The following is a 16,438-nucleotide window of genomic DNA, read 5'->3' as shown; positions in this document are numbered from 1 at the left end:
CAGTGTGATCCATGACCAGTGTGATCCATGACCAGTGTGATCCATGACCACCAGTGTGATCCATGACCAGTGTGACCCATGACCAGTGTGATCCATGACCAGTGTGATCCATGACCAGTGTGATCCATGACCAGTGTGATCCATGACCAGTGTGATCCATGACCAGTGTGATCCATGACCAGTGTGATCCATGACCAGTGTGATCCATGACCAGTGTGATCCATGACCAGTGTGACCCATGACCAGTGTGATCCATGACCAGTGTGATCCATGACCAGTGTGATCCATGACCAGTGTGATCCATGACCAGTGTGATCCATGACCAGTGTGATCCATGACTGATGCCTTGTGTCTTGCAGGATCGCGTGGACGGTGGGTGCAGCAGCAGCAGCAGCAGCAGCAGCAGGACAGAGCCACTACACAAGCGCTGCTGGACGGGACAAGCCTCACTCACCCCACCTAGTGGTAGTTCACACACAGGTCGCAGCAGTGGCCAGACCTCCGTCAGAGGCCCGTAACATAACCTTCCTTCGCGACCCTGCGCGTCCATCAGGGTACCTTCCACTCTCGTCTCCTCCCTCCCCAAGACACTTAGGTTCAATTTCCGTAGAACCCTCTCATCCAGAGCCTTCTCATCCAGAGCCTTCTCATCCAGAGCCCTCTCACCCATATTGGAGTTAGTCATATTCTTGGAGTCACGTCGGGTGCTGGTGGAGGAGGTTAAACTAGGTTCCTGAGAGCGGCGCTGTGAAGAGACTGGGAGTGAGGGAGAGAGTGAGAATGTAGGAACTGAAAGGAGGATGAGAATGGTGGTGGTGGTGGTGGTGGTGGTTATGCGCGAGTAGTGGTGGTGGTGGTGGTGGTGAGAGGGTGGTGGTGGTGGTGGTGGTGGTGGTGGTGGTGGCGCGTCTCTGGTGCCTTGCTTGTGTCAGTGGTGGGGAAACAGTGACCGAGGTTCACCTGGCCAGCTTCACCTGTGATCAACACAGCCTCAGTGTTCAGGCTGCAGCAGCCGCCCAGCACCAGCAGCAGCAGCACCAGCTACCACACACACGCAAGCACCACCAGCAGCAGCACCAGCAGCAGCAGCTGCTGCAAAAGGAAACGAGGCACAGCAGAAACAGCAGCACAGCAGGAGAAACAAGACTCGTCCCGCTGTAGTGTGGGACGGCTGCGAGGCGCCCCTCACCCCCACCTTCCCCGACACCCCATTGATCTGCGGGCCGCCCCCCATCCATCGCCCCCCACAACCACCTGCTGAGCGTGGCGGCCACCTGTGAGGTGCGGGGCTTGCGCCCCCCTCTCCAAGCACGCCCAGGACGCGGCGGGTGTGATGGAGGTGCAGAGGGCGTGTGAGGCCGCCCCTCCTGAGGGGTCCTAGACCCCGCCACTGGTGTGCATGGGGGGCGGCGAGCCTGGGGTCGCTGCTGCTGCTGCTGCTGCTGCTGCTGTTGCTGCTGGCGGCGGAGGGGCCGCTAGGCTACCTCCTGCCGTAGTGGCCGTGTAAGGTGACGCAGAGACGCCGCAGAGCTCGTGGGAGCAGCAGGCGCTGCGTCTGCTGGCAGCCGCTGCCACGCGGAGTGTGGGCGGGGAGGGGGCTGGCGGCGGCGGCGGCGGCGGCGGGGAGGGTGGAGACGTAGCAGCAGCAGCAGCAGCAGCAGGAGGAGCAGCCAGGGCAGCAGCAAGGGCGCTAGGAGCGGTGCTGCGACGCAGACAGTTCGTGGGTCGGAGAGCAGTGACGGAACCACATGTGACCGTTGCTACCAACCCAAGACGCCGCAACAGCCTCGGTAAGTCCACCCCAGTCTCTACCCCAGTCTCTACCCCAGGCTCTACCCCAGTCTCTACCCCAGGCTCTACCCCAGGCTCTACCCCAGTCTCTACCCCAGGCTCTACCCCAGTCTCTACCCCAGTCTCTACCCCAGGCTCTACCCCAGGCTCTACCCCAGTCTCTACCCCAGTCTCTACCCCAGTCTCTACCCCAGTCTCTACCCCAGGCTCTACCCCAGGCTCTACCCCAGTCTCTACCCCAGTCTCTACCCCAGTCTCTACCCCAGTCTCTACCCCAGTCTCTACCCCAGGCTCTACCCCAGGCTCTACCCCAGTCTCTACCCCAGTCTCTACCCCAGTCTCTACCCCAGTCTCTACCCCAGTCTCTACCCCAGTCTCTACCCCAGTCTCTACCCCAGGCTCTACCCCAGTCTCTACCCCAGGCTCTACCCCAGGCTCTACCCCAGTCTCTACCCCAGTCTCTACCCCAGGCTCTACCCCAGGCTCTACCCGAGGCTCTACCCCAGCCTCTACCCCAGTCTCTACCCCAGGCTCTACCCCAGTCTCTACCCCAGGCTCTACCCCAGTCTCTACCCCAGTCTCTACCCCCAGTCTCTACCCCAGGCTCTACCCCAGGCTCTACCCCAGTCTCTACCCCAGTCTCTACCCCAGGCTCTACCCCAGGCTCTACCCCAGGCTCTACCCCAGGCTCTACCCCAGTCTCTACCCCAGGCTCTACCCCAGTCTCTACCCCAGGCTCTACCCCAGTCTCTACCCCAGTCTCTACCCCAGTCTCTACCCCAGGCTCTACCCCAGTCTCTACCCCAGGCTATACCCCAGTCTCTACCCCAGGCTCTACCCCAGTCTCTACCCCAGTCTCTACCCCAGGCTCTACCCCAGGCTCTACCCCAGGCTCTAACCCAGTCTCTACCCCAGGCTCTACCCCAGGCTCTACCCCAGGCTCTACCCCAGGCTCTACCCCAGTCTCTACCCCAGGCTCTACCCCAGGCTCTACCCCAGGCTCTACCCCAGTCTCTACCCCAGGCTCTACCCCAGGCTCTACCCCAGGCTCTACCCCAGTCTCTACCCCAGTCTCTACCCCAGTCTCTACCCCAGTCTCTACCCCAGGCTCTACCCCAGGATCTACCCCAGGCTCTACCCCACACTCTACCCCAGTCTCTACCCCAGTCTCTACCCCAGTCTCTACCCCAGGATCTACCCCAGGCTCTACCCCAGTCTCTACCCCATTCTCTACCTACCCCAGGCTCTACCCCAGTCTCTACCCCAGGCTCTACCCCAGTCTCTACCCCAGTCTCTACCTACCCAGGCTCTACCCCAGTCTCTACCCCAGTCTCTACCCCAGTCTCTACCCCAGGCTCTACCCCAGGCTCTACCCCAGTCTCTACCCCAGTCTCTACCCCAGTCTCTACCCCAGTCTCTACCCCAGGCTCTACCCCAGGCTCTACCCCAGGCTCTACCCCAGTCTCTACCCCAGTTTCTACCCCAGGCTCTACCCCAGGCTCTACCCCAGTCTCTACCCCAGTCTCTACCCCAGTCTCTATCCCAGTCTCTACCCCAGGCTCTACCCCAGGCTCTACCCCAGTCTCTACCCCAGTCTCTACCCCAGTCTCTACCCCAGGCTCTACCCCAGGCTCTACCCCAGGCTCTATCCCAGGCCCTACCCCAGGCTCTACCCCAGGCTCTACCCCAGGATCTACCCCAGGATCTACCCCAGGCTCTACCCCAATCTCTACCCCAGGCTCTACCCCAGTCTCTACCCCAGGCCCTACCCCAGTCTCTACCCCAGGCTCTACCCCAGTCTCTACCCCAGTCTCTACCTCAGGCTCTACCCCAGGCTCTACCCCAGGATCTACCCCAGGCTCTACCCCAGTCTCTACCCCAGGCTCTACTCCAGTCTCTACCCCAGGCTCTACCCCAGTCTCTACCCCAGTCTCTACCCCAGGCTCTACCGCAGGCTCTACCCCAGTCTCTACCCCAGGCTCTACCCCAGGCTCTACCCCCAGTCTCTACCCCAGGCCCTACCCCAGTCTCCACCCCAGTTTCTACCCCAGGCTCTACCCCAGTCTCTACCCCAGTCTCTACCCCAGTCTCTACCCCAGTCTCTACCCCAGGCTCTACCCCAGTCTCTACCCCAGTCTCTACCCCAGGCTCTACCCCAGTCTCTACCCAAGTCTCCACCCCAGGCTCTACCCCAGGCTCTACCTCAGGCTCTACCCCAGTCTCTACCCCAGGCTCTACCCCAGGCTCTTCCCCTGTCCCTACCCCCAGTCTCTACCCCAGGCCCTACCCCAGTCTCTACCCCAGTCTCTACCCCAGGCTCTACCCCAGTCTCTACTCCAGTCTCTACCCCAGTCTCTACCCCAGTCTCTACCCCAGGCTCTACCCCAGTCTCTACCCCAGTCTCTACCCCAGGCTCTACCCCAGTCTCTACCCCAGTCTCTACCCCAGGCTCTACCCCAGGCTCTACCCCAGGCTCTACCCCAGTCTCTACCCCAGGCTCTACCCCAGTCTCTACCCCAGTCTCTACCCCAGGCTCTACCCAAGGCTCTACCCCAGGATCTACCCCAGGCTCTACCCCAGTCTCTACCCCAGTCTCTACCCCAGTCTCTACCCCAGTCTCTACCTCAGGTTCTACCCCAGGCTCTACCCCAGGATCTACCCCAGGCTCTACCCCAGTCTCTACCCCAGGCTCTACCCCAGTCTCTACCCCAGGCTCTACCCAGTCTCTACCCCAGTCTCTACCCCAGTCTCTACCCCACGCTCTACCCCAGTCTCTACCCCAGGCTCTACCCCAGTCTCTACCCCCAGTTTCTACCCCAGGCCCTACCCCAGTCTCCACCCCAGGCTCTACCCCAGTCTCTACCCCAGTCTCTACCCCAGTTTCTACCCCAGGCTCTACCCCAGTCTCTACCCCAGTCTCTACCCCAGTCTCTACCCCAGGCTATAACCCAGTCTCTACCCCAGTCTCTACCCCAGGCTCTACCCCAGTCTCTACCCCAGTCTCTACCCCAGGCTCTACCCCAGGCTCTACCCCAGGCTCTACCCCAGTCTCTACCCAAGGCTCTACCCCAGGCTCTACCCCAGGCTCTACCCCCAGTCTCTACCCCAGGCCCTACCCCAGTCTCTACCCCAGTCTCTACCCCAGGCTCTACCCCAGTCTCTACCCCAGTCTCTACCCCAGTCTCTACCCCAGTCTCTACCCCAGGCTCTACCCCAGTCTCTACCCCAGTCTCTACCCCAGGCTCTACGCCAGTCTCTACCCCAGTCTCTACCCCAGGCTCTACCCCAGGCTCTACCCCAGGCTCTACCCCAGGCTCTACCCCAGGCTCTACCCCAGGCTCTACCCCAGGCTCTACCCCAGGCTCTACCCCAGGCTCTACCCCAGTCTCTACCCCAGTCTCTACCCCAGGCTCTACCCCAGTCTCTACCCCAGTCTCTACCCCAGTCTCTACCCCAGTCTCTACCCCAGGCTCTACCCCAGTCTCTACCCCAGTCTCTACCCCAGGCTCTACCCCAGTCTCTACCCCAGTCTCTACCCCAGGCTCTACCCCAGTCTCTACCCCAGGCTCTACCCTAGGCTCTACCCCAGTCTCTACCCCAGGCTCTACCCCAGTCTCTACCCCAGTCTCTACCCCAGGCTCTACCCCAGTCTCTACCCCAGTCTCTACCCCAGTCTCTACCCCAGTCTCTACCCCAGGCTCTACCCCAGTCTCTACCCCAGTCTCTACCCCAGGCTCTACCCCAGTCTCTACCCCAGTCTCTACCCCAGGCTCTACCCCAGGCTCTACCCCAGGCTCTAGCCCAGTCTCTACCCCAGGCTCTACCCCAGTCTCTACCCCAGTCTCTACCCCAGTCTCTACCCCAGGCTCTACCCCAGTCTCTACCCCAGTCTCTACCCCAGTCTCTACCCCAGGCTCTACCCCAGGCTCTACTCCAGTCTCTACCACAGTCTCTACCCCAGTCTCTACCCCAGGCTCTACCCCAGTCTCTACCCCAGGCTCTATCCCAGGCTCTACTTCAGGCTCTACCACAGGCTCTACCCCAGGCTCTACCCCAGTCTCTACCCCAGGCTCTACCCCAGGCTCTACCCCAGTCTCTACCCCAAGTCTCTACCCCAGTCTCTACCCGTTTCTACCCCAGTCTCTACCAAAATCTCTTGCCCAGTCTCTACCCCCAGTCTCTACCCCAGTCTCTACCCCAGTCTCTACCCCCAGTCTCTACCCTCAGTCTCTACCCCAGTCTCTACCCCAGTCTCTACCCCAGTCTCTACCTCAGTCTCTACCCCAGTATCTACCCCAGTCTCTACCCCAATCTCTACCCCAGTCTCTACCCCCAGTCTCTACCCCCAGTCTCTACCCCAGTCTCTACCCCAATCTCTACCCCAATCTCTACCCCCAGTCTCTACCCCCAGTCTCTACCCCCAGTCTCTACCCCCAGTCTCTACCCCCAGTCTCTACCCCCAGTCTCTACCCTCAATCTCTACCCCCAGTCTCTACCAGCAGTCTCTACCCCCAGTCTCTACCCCCAGTCTCTACCCTTGTCTCTAACCCCAGTCTCTACCCCCAGTCTCCACCCCCAGTCTCTACCCGCAGTCTCTACCCCAAGTCTCCACCCCCAGTCTCTACCCCCAGTCTCTACCCCCAGTCTCTTCCCCAGTCTCTAACCCAAGTCTCTACCCCAGTCTCTACCCCAGTCTCTACCCCAGTCTCAGTCTCTACCCCAGCCTCTACCCCCAGTCCATACCCCAGTCTCTACGCCGAGTCTCTACCCCAGTCTCTAACCCTAGTCTCTACCCCCAGTCTCTACCCCAGTCTCTAACCCCAGTTTCTACCACACTCTCTACCCCAATCTCTACCACACTCTCTTCCCCAGTCTCTACCCTAGTCTCTACCCCAATCTCTACCCCAGGCTCTACCCCAGTCTCTACCCCAGTCTCTACCCCAGGCTCTACCCCAGGCTCTACCCCAGGCTCTAACCCAGGCTCTAGCCCAGTCTCTAGTCTCTTCCCTAGTCTCTACCCCAGTCTCTACCCCAGTCTCTACCCCAGTCTCTACCCCAGGCTCTACCCCAGTCTCTACCCCAGTCTCTATCCCAGTCTCTACCCCAGGCTCTACCCCATTCTCTACCCCAGTCTCTACCCCAGTCTCTACCCCAGTCTCTACCCCAGGCTCTACCCCAGTATCTCTACCCCAGTCTCTACCCCAGTCTCTCTAGCCCAGTCTCTACCCCAGTCTCTACCCCAGTCTCTACCCCAGTCTCTACCCCAGTCTCTACCCCAGTCTCTACCCCAGTCTCTACCCCACAGTCTCTACCCCAGTCTCTAGTCTCTACCCCAGTACCCCAGTCTCTACCCCAGTCTCTACCCCAATCTCTACCCAAGTATCTACATCAGTCTCTAACCCCAGTCTCTACCCAAGTCTCTAACCCTAGTCTCTAACCCCAGTCTCTACCCCAGTCTCCACCCTGAGTCTCTACCCCAGTCTCTACCCCAGTCTCTACCCCAGTCTCTACCCCAGTCTCTACCCCAAGTCTCTACCCCAGTCTCTACCCACAGTCTCTACCCCAGTCTATATCCCTGTCTCCACCCCCAGTCTCTATCCCCAGTCTCTACCCCAGTCTCTACCCTAGTCTCTACCCCTGTCTCTACCCCCACTCTCCACCCCCAGTCTCTACCCCAGTCTCTACCCCCTCCACCCCCAGTCTCTACCCCCAGTCTCTACCCCAGTCTCCTAACCCTGTCTCTACCCCCAGTCCCCCCCCAGTCTCTACCCCAGTCTCTACCCCAGTCTCTACCCCAGTCTCTACCCCAGTCTCTACCCCAGTCTCTACCCCAGTCTCTACCCCAGTCTCTACCCCTGTCTCCACACCCAGTCTCTACCCCAGTCTCTACCCCAGTCTCTACCTCAGTCTCTACCCCAGTATCTACCCCAGTCTGTACCCCAGTATCTACGCCAGTCTCTACCCCAGTCTCTACCCCAAGTCTCTACCCCAGTCTCCACCCCCAGTCTTCACCCCCAGTCTCTACCACCAGTCTCCACCCCCAGTCTCCACCCCCAGTCTCTACCCCAGTCTCTATCACCAGTCTCTACCCCAGTCTCTACCCTAGTCTCTAGTCCAGTCTCTACCCCCAGTCTCTAACCCCAGTCTTTACCGCAGTCTCTACCCCCAGTCTCTACCCCAGTCTCTACCCCAGTCTCTACCCCAGTCTCTACCCCAGTCTTTACCCCAGTCTCTACCCCAGTCTCTACCCCCAGTCTCTATCCCCAGTCTCTACCAAAATCTCTACCAAAGTCTCTACCCCCAGTCTCTACCCCAGTCTCTACCCCAGGCTCTACCCCAGTCTCTACCCTAGTCTCTACCTCAGTCTCTATCCCAGTCTCTACCCCAGTCTCTAAGCCCAGTCTCTACCCCCAATCTCTACCCCAGATTCTATACCAGTCTCTGCCCCAGTCTCCACCTCAGTCTCTACCCCAGTCTCCACCTCAGTCTCTACCCCAGTCTCTACCCCTGTCACCACACCCAGTCTCTAACCCCAGTCTCTACCCCAGTCTCTACCCTCAGTCTCTACCCCATTCTCTACCCCAGTCTTTACCCCAGTCTCTACCTCAGTCTCTACCCCAGTATCTACCCCAGTCTCTACCCCAGTATCTACGCCAGTCTCTACCCCAGTCTCTACCCCAAGTCTCTACCCCAGTCTCTACCCACAGTCTCTACCCCAGTCTCCACCCCCAGTCTCTACCTTAGTCTCTAACCGAGTCTCCACCCCAGTCTCTACCCCAGTCTATATCCCTGTCTCCACCCCCAGTCTCTACCCACAGTCTCGACCCCAGTCTCTACCCTAGTCTCTACCCCTGTCTCTACCCCCAGTCTCCACCCCCAGTCTCTACCTTAGTCTCTAACCGAGTCTCCACCCCAGTCTCTACCCCCAGTCTCCACCCCCAGTCTCTAAACCAGTCTCTACCCCAATCTCTACCCCAATCTCAACCCCAGTCTCTACCCCAGTCTCTACCCCAGTCTCTACCCCAGCTCTACCCCAGTCTCTACCACCAGTCTCTACCCCAGTCTCCACACCCAGTCTCTACCCCAGTCTCCACCCCCAGTCTCTACCCAAGTCTCTACCCCAGTCTCTACCCCAGTCTCTACCCCAGTCTCTACCCCAGTCTCTACCCCAGTCTCTACCCTGATCTCTACCCCAGTCTCTACTCCAGTCTATACCCCAATCTCTACCCCAGTCTCTACCCCAATCTCTAACCCCAGTCTCTACTCCAGTCTCTAACCCCAGTCTCGACCCCAGTCTCTGCACCAGTCTCTACCCCAGTCTCTACCCCAATCTCTACCCAAGTCTCTAACCCTAGTCTCTAACCCCAGTCTCTACCCCAGACTCCACCCTCAGTCTCTACCCCAGTCTCTACCCCAGTCTCTACCCCAGTCTCTGCCCCAGTCTCTACCCCAGTCTCTACCCCAGTGTCTACCCCAGTCTCTGCCCCAGTCTCTACCCCAGTGTCTACCCCAGTCTCTAAGCCCAGTCTCGACCCCAGTCTCTACCCCAATCTTTACCCCAGCATCTACCCTAGTCTCTAACCCCAGTCTCTACCCCAGTCTCCACCCCAGTCTCTACCCCCAGTCTCTAACCCCAGTCTCTACCCCAGTCTCTATCCCCAGTCTCTACCCCAATCTCTACCCCAGTCTTCACCCCCAGTCTCTACCCCAGTCTCTACCCCTAGTCTCCACCCCCAGTCTCCACCCCCAGTCTCTACCCCAGTCTCTATCCCCAGTGTCTACCCCAGTCTGTACCCCAGTCTCCACCCCCAGTCTCTACCCCAGTCTTTACCCCCAGTCTCTACCCCTGTCTCTACCCCAGTCTCTACCCCAGTCTCTACCCCCAGTCTCTACCCCAGTCTCTACCCCTGTCTCTACCCCAGTCTCTACCCCAGTCTCTCCCCCCAGTCTCCACCCCTAGTCTCTACCCTCTACCCCAGTCTCTACCCCCAGTCTCTACTCCAGTCTCTACCCCAGTCTCTACATCAGTCTCTAACCCCAGTCTCTACCCCAGTCTCTACCCCCCAGTCTCTAACCCCGTTCTCTAACCCCAGTCTCTACCCCAATCTCTAAACCCAGTCTCTACCCCAGTCTCTAACCCCCAGTCTCTAACCCCAGTCTTTACGCCAGTCTCTACCCCAGTCTCCACCTCAGTCTCTACCCCAGTCTCTACCCCATTCTCTACCCCAGTCTCTACCCCAGTCTATACCCCCAGTCTCTCCCCCAGCCTCTACCTTAGTCTCTACCCCAGTGTCTACCCCAGTCTCCACCTCAGTCTCTACCCCAGTCTCTACCCGAGTCTCTACCCCAGTCTTTCCCCCAGTCTCTACCCCAGTCTCTACCCCAGTCTCTACCCCAGTCTCTACCCCCAGTCTCTCCCCCAGTCTCCAGCCCAGTCTCTACTCCAGTCTCTACCCCAGTCTCTACCCCAGTCTCCACCTCAGTGTCTACCCCACTCTCCACCCCAGTCTCTACCCCAGTCTCTACCCCAGTCTCTACCCCAGTCTCTCCCCCAGCCTCTACCTTAGTCTCTACCCCAGTCTCTACCCCAGTCTCCACCTCAGTCTCTACCCCAGTCTCTACCCCAGTCTCTACCCCAGTCTCTCCCCCAGTCTCTACCCCAGTCCCTACTCCAGTCTCTACCCCAGTCTCTACCCCCAGTCCCTCCCCCAGTCTCCAGCCCAGTCTCTACCCCAGTCTCTACCCCAGTCTCTACCCCAGTCTCACCCTCAGTGTCTACCCCACTCTCCACCCCAGTCTCTACCCCAGTCTCTACCCTAGTCTCTAGTCCAGTCTCTATCCCAGTCTCTACCCTCAGTCTCTACCCCAGTCTCTACCCCAGTCTCTTCCCCAGTCTCTACCCCCCAGTCTCTAACCCCAGTCATTACCCCAGTCTCTACCCCCAGTCTCTACCCCCAGTCTCTACCCCAGTCTCTACCCCAGTCTCTACCCCCAGTCTCTACCTCAGTCTCTACCCCCAGTCTCTACCCCAGTCTCTACCCCAGTATCTACCCCAGTATCTACGCCAGTCTCTACCCCAGTCTCTACCTCAGTCTCTAACCCCAGTCTCTACCCCAGTCTCCACCTCAGTCTCTACCCCAGTCTCCACCTCAGTCTCTAACCCAGTCTCTAACCCAGTCTCTACCCCAGTCTCTACCCCAGTCTCTACCCCAGTCTTTTACCCAGTCTCTATCCCCCAGTCTCTACTCCAGTCTCTACCCCACTCTCTACCCCAATCTCTACCCCAGTCTTTAACCCAGTCTCTACCCCCCAGTCTCTACTCCAGTCTCTACCCCAGTCTCTACCCCAATCTCTACCCCAGTCTTTATCCCCCAGTCTCTACCCCAGTCTCTTTCCCAGTCTCTACCCCCAGTCTCCACCTCAGTCTCTACCCCAGTCTCTACCCCAGTCTCTACCCCAGTCTCTACCCCTGTCTCTACCCCAGTCTCTACCCCAGTCTCTACCCCAGTCTCTACCTCAGTCTCTACCCCAGTCTCTACCCCAGTCTCTACCCCAGTCTCTACTCTAGTCTCTAGTCCAGTCTCTACCCCAGTCTTTACCCCAGTCTCTACCCCAGTCTCTACCCCAAGCTCCACCTCAGTCTCTACTCCAGTCTCTATCCCAGTCTCTACCCCACTCTCTACCCCAGACTCTTCCCCAGTCTCCACCACAGTCTCTTCCCCAGTCTTTACCACCAGTATCTATCCCAGTCTCCACCCCAGTCTCTACCCCTTTCTTTACCACCATTCTCTACCCCAGTCTCTACCCCAGTCTCTACCCCAGTCTCTACCCCAGTCTCTACCCCAGTCTCCACCCATAGTCTTTTCTCCCATTTTTTACCACCAGTCTCTACCCCAGTCTCTACTCCAGTCTCTACCCCAGTCTCAACCCATAGCCACTACCCCATTCTTTACCACCAGTCTCTACCCCAGTCTCCACCACCAGTCTCTACCCCAGTCTCTACCCCAGTCTCCACCCCAATCTCTACCCCATTATCTACCCCAGTCTCTAACCCAGTCTCTACCCTGGTCTCTAGTCCAGTCTCTACCCCAGTCTCTACCTCAGTCTCTACTCCAGTCTCTACCCCAGTCTCTACCCCAGTCTCTACTCTAGTCTCTAGTCCAGTCTCTACCCCAGTCTCTACCCCAGTCTCTACCCCAAGCTCCACCTCAGTCTCTACTCCAGTCTCTACCCCAGTCTCTACCCCACTCTCTACCCCAGACTCTTCCCCAGTCTCCACCCCAGTCTCTACCCCAGTCTTTACCACCAGTATCTATCCCAGTCTCCACCCCAGTCTCTACCCCTTTCTTTACCACCATTCTCTACCCCAGTCTCTACCCCAGTCTCTACCCCAGTCTCTACCCCAGTCTCCACCCATAGTCTTTTCCCCCATTTTTTACCACCAGTCTCTACCCCAGTCTCCACCACCAGTCTCTACCCCAGTCTCTACCCCAGTCTCTACCCCAGTCTCTACCCCAGTCTCTACCCCAGTCTCTACCCCAGTCTCTACCCCAGTCTCTACCCTGGTCTCTAGTCCAGTCTCTACCCCAGTCTCTACCTCAGTCTCTACCCCAGTCTCTACCCCAGTCTCTACCCCAGTCTCTACTCTAGTCTCTAGTCCAGTCTCTACCCCAGTCTCTACCCCAGTCTCTACCCCAGTCTCTACCCCAAGCTCCACCTCAGTCTCTACTCCAGTCTCTACCCCAGTCTCTACCCCACTCTCTACCCCAGACTCTTCCCCAGTCTCCACCCCAGTCTCTACCCCAGTCTTTACCACCAGTATCTATCCCAGTCTCCACCCCAGTCTCTACCCCTTTCTTTACCACCATTCTCTACCCCAGTCTCTACTCCAGTCTCTTCCCCAGTCTCAACCCATAGCCACTACCCCATTCTTTACCACCAGTCTCTACCCCAGTCTCCACCCCCAGTCTCTACCCCAGTCTCCACCCATAGTCTCTCCCCCATTCTTTTCCACCAGTCTCAACCCCAGTCTCTACCCCAGTCTCTACCCCAGTCTCTACCCCAGTCTCTACCCTGGTCTCTAGTCCAGTCTCTACCCCAGTCTCTACCTCAGTCTCTACCCCAGTCTCTACCCCAGTCTCTACTCCAGTCTCTACCCCAGTCTCAACCCATAGCCACTACCCCATTCTTTACCACCAGTCTCTACCCCAGTCTCCACCCCCAGTCTCTACCCCAGTCTCCACCCATAGTCTCTCCCCCATTCTTTTCCACCAGTCTCAACCCCAGTCTCCACTCCCAGTCTCTACCCCAGTCTCAACCCCAGTCTTTACCCCAGTGTCCACCCATAGTCTCTACCCCATTCTTTACCACCAGTCTCTACCCCAGTCTCCAACCCCAGTATCTACCCCAGTCTCCTACCCCAGTCTCTACCCCAGTCTCTACCCATTGTCACAACCCACACCACCTTCAGCACCCCCGCATTTCAACAACTACCCCAGTACCAATGTAATAACCCCAGTACCCACACCATAACCCCAGTACCCACACCATAACCCCAGCACTCATATCATAACCCCAGTACCCACACCATAACCCCAGCACCCACACCATAACCCCAGTACCAACACCATAACCCCAGCACCCACACCATAACACCAGCACCCACACCATAACCCCAGTACCCACACCATAACCCCAGTACCCACACCATAACCCCAGCACCCACACCATAACCCCAGCATCCACACCATGACCCCAGTACCCGCACCATAACCCCAGCACCCACACCATAACCCCAGCACCCACACCATAACCCCAGTACCCACACCATGACCCCAGTACCCACACCATAACCCCAGTACCCACACCATAACCCCAGTACCCACACCATAAACCCAGCACCCACACCATGACCCCAGTACCCGCACCATAACCCCAGCACCCACACCATAACCCCAGCACCCACACCATAACCCGAGCACCCACACCATAACCCCAGTACCCACACCATAACCCCAGTACCCACACCATAAACCCAGTACCCACACCATAACCCGAGTACCCACACCATAAACCCAGTACCCACACCATAACCCCAGTACCCACACCATAACCCCAGTACCCACACCATAACCCTAGTACTCACACCATAACCCCAGCACCCACACCATAACCCCAGAACCCACACCAAAACCTCAGTACCAACAGCAGAACCCCAGCACCCACACTATAACCCCAGTACCCACACCATAACCCCAGTACCCACACCATAACCCCAGTACCCACACCATAACCCCAGTACCCACACCAAAACTCCAGTACCCACTCCATAACCCCAGTACCCACACCATAACCCCAGTACGCACACCATAACCACAGTACCAACAGCAGAACCCCAGCACCCACACCATAACCCCAGTACCCACACCAAAATCTCAGTACCAACAGCAGAACCCCAGCACCCACACCATAACCCCAGTACCCACACCATAACCCCTGTACCCACACCATAACCCCAGTACCCACACCATAACCTCAGTAGCCACACCAAAACTCCAGTACCCACTCCATAACCCCAGTACCCACACCATAACCCCAGTACCCACACCATAACCCCAGTACCCACACCATAACCCCAGTACCCACACCATAACCCAAGTACCCACACCATAACCCCAGTACCCACACCATAACCCCAGGACCCACACCATAACCCCAGCACCCACACCATAACCCCAGCACCCACACCATGACCCCAGTACCCGCACCATAACCCCAGCACACACACCATAACCCCAGTACCCACACCATAACCCCAGTACCCACACCATAACCCCAGTACCCACACCATAACCCCAGTACCCACACCATAACCCCTGTATCTACACCACAACCCCAGTACCCACACCATAACCCCAGTACCCACACCATAACCCCAGTACCCACACCATAACCCCAGTACCCACACCATAACCCCAGCACCCACACCACAGCCCCAGTACCCACACCATAACCCCAGTACCCACACCATAACCCCAGCACCCACACCATAACCCCAGTACCCACACCATAACCCCAATACCCACACCATAACCCCAATACCCACACCATAACCCCAGTACCCACACCATAACCCCAGTACCCACATTATAACCCCAGTATCCACACTATAACCCCAGTACCCACTCCATAACCCCAGTACCCACACCATAACCCCAGCACCCACACCATAACCCCAGTACCCACACCATAACCCCAGCTCCCACACCATAACCCCAGCACCGCCCCTATCACCCCAGCACGTTCACACTCACTCAGGCACTCTCTCACTCACCCCAGCACACTCACCCCAGCACACTCACCCCAGCACACTCACTCCAGCACACTCACCCCAGCACACTCACCCCAGCACACTCACTCCAGCACACTCACCCCAGCACACTCACTCCAGCACACTCACCCCAGCATACTCACCCCAGCACACTCACCCCAGCACACTCACCCCAGCACACTCACCCCAGCACACTCACCCCAGCACACTCACCCCAGCACACTCACCCCAGCACACTCACCCCAGCACACTCACCCCAGCACACTCACCCCAGCACACTCACCCCAGCACACTCACTCCAGCACACTCACCCCAGCACACTCACCCCAGCACTCTCACCCCAGCACACTCACCCCAGCACACTCACCCCATCACACTCACCCCAGCACACTCACCCCAGCACACTCACCCCAGCACACTCACCCCAGCACACTCTCCCCAGCGCACTCACCCCAGCACACTCACCCCATCACACTCACCCCAGCACACTCACCACAGCACACTCACCCCAGCACACTCACCCCAGCACACTCACCCCAGCACACTCTCCCCATCACACTCTCCCCAGCACACTCACCCCATCACACTCACCCCAGCACACTCACCCCAGCACACTCACCCCAGCACACTCACCCCAGCACACTCACCCCATCACACTCACCCCAGCACACTCACCCCAGCACACTCACCCCAGCACACTCACCCCATCACACTTACCCCAGCACACTCACCCCCACCCCAGCACACTCACTCACCCCAGCACACTCACCCCAGCACACTCCAGCACACTCACCCAGCACACTCACCCCAGCACACTCACCCCAGCACACTCACCCCAGCACACTCACCCCAGCACACTCACCCCAGCACACTCACACTCACCCAGCACACTCACCCCAGCACACTCACCCCAGCACACTCACCCAGCACACTCACCCCAGCACTCTCTACCGAGCACACTCACCCCAGCACACTCACCCCAGCACACTCACCCCAGCACACTCTCCCCAGCACACTCACCCCAGCACACTCACCCCAGCACACTCATCCCAGCACACTCACCCCAGCACATTCACCCCAGCACACTCACCCCAGCACACTCACCCCAGCACACTCACTCCAGCACACTCACCCCAGCACACTCACCCCAGCACACTCACCCCAGCACACTCACCCCAGCACACTCACCCCAGCACACTCACCCCAGCACACTCACCCCAGCACACTCACCCCAGCACACTCACCCCATCACACTTACCCCAGCACACTCACCCCAGCACACTCACCCCAGCACACTCACCCCATCACACTTACCCC

The 16,438-nt window shown here is 58.6% G+C and overlaps 1 protein-coding gene across 9 annotated transcripts in view; it reads left to right on the top strand.

The window, feature by feature from the left end:
* Positions 1-859: 859 nt before the first annotated feature.
* Positions 860-16,438, top strand: part of rsh (radish) — a 188,466-nt gene continuing 172,887 nt past the window's right edge. For 8 of the 9 annotated variants that reach the window (XR_011392197.1, XM_070086699.1, XM_070086701.1 and 5 more), the window contains exon 1: positions 860-1,790. The gene's annotated coding sequence lies outside the window, so the exon portion shown is untranslated. The remainder of the gene's footprint in view (positions 1,791-16,438) is intronic. The other variant, XM_070086704.1, reaches the window with a different exon arrangement.

Source organism: Cherax quadricarinatus, chromosome 19 (assembly GCF_038502225.1).
Source record: "Cherax quadricarinatus isolate ZL_2023a chromosome 19, ASM3850222v1, whole genome shotgun sequence".
In the NCBI taxonomy this organism is placed as follows: Eukaryota; Metazoa; Arthropoda; class Malacostraca; order Decapoda; family Parastacidae; genus Cherax; species Cherax quadricarinatus.
The sequence above is the reverse complement of the archived record's forward strand: the minus strand, read 5'-3'. Positions and strand labels throughout refer to the sequence as shown.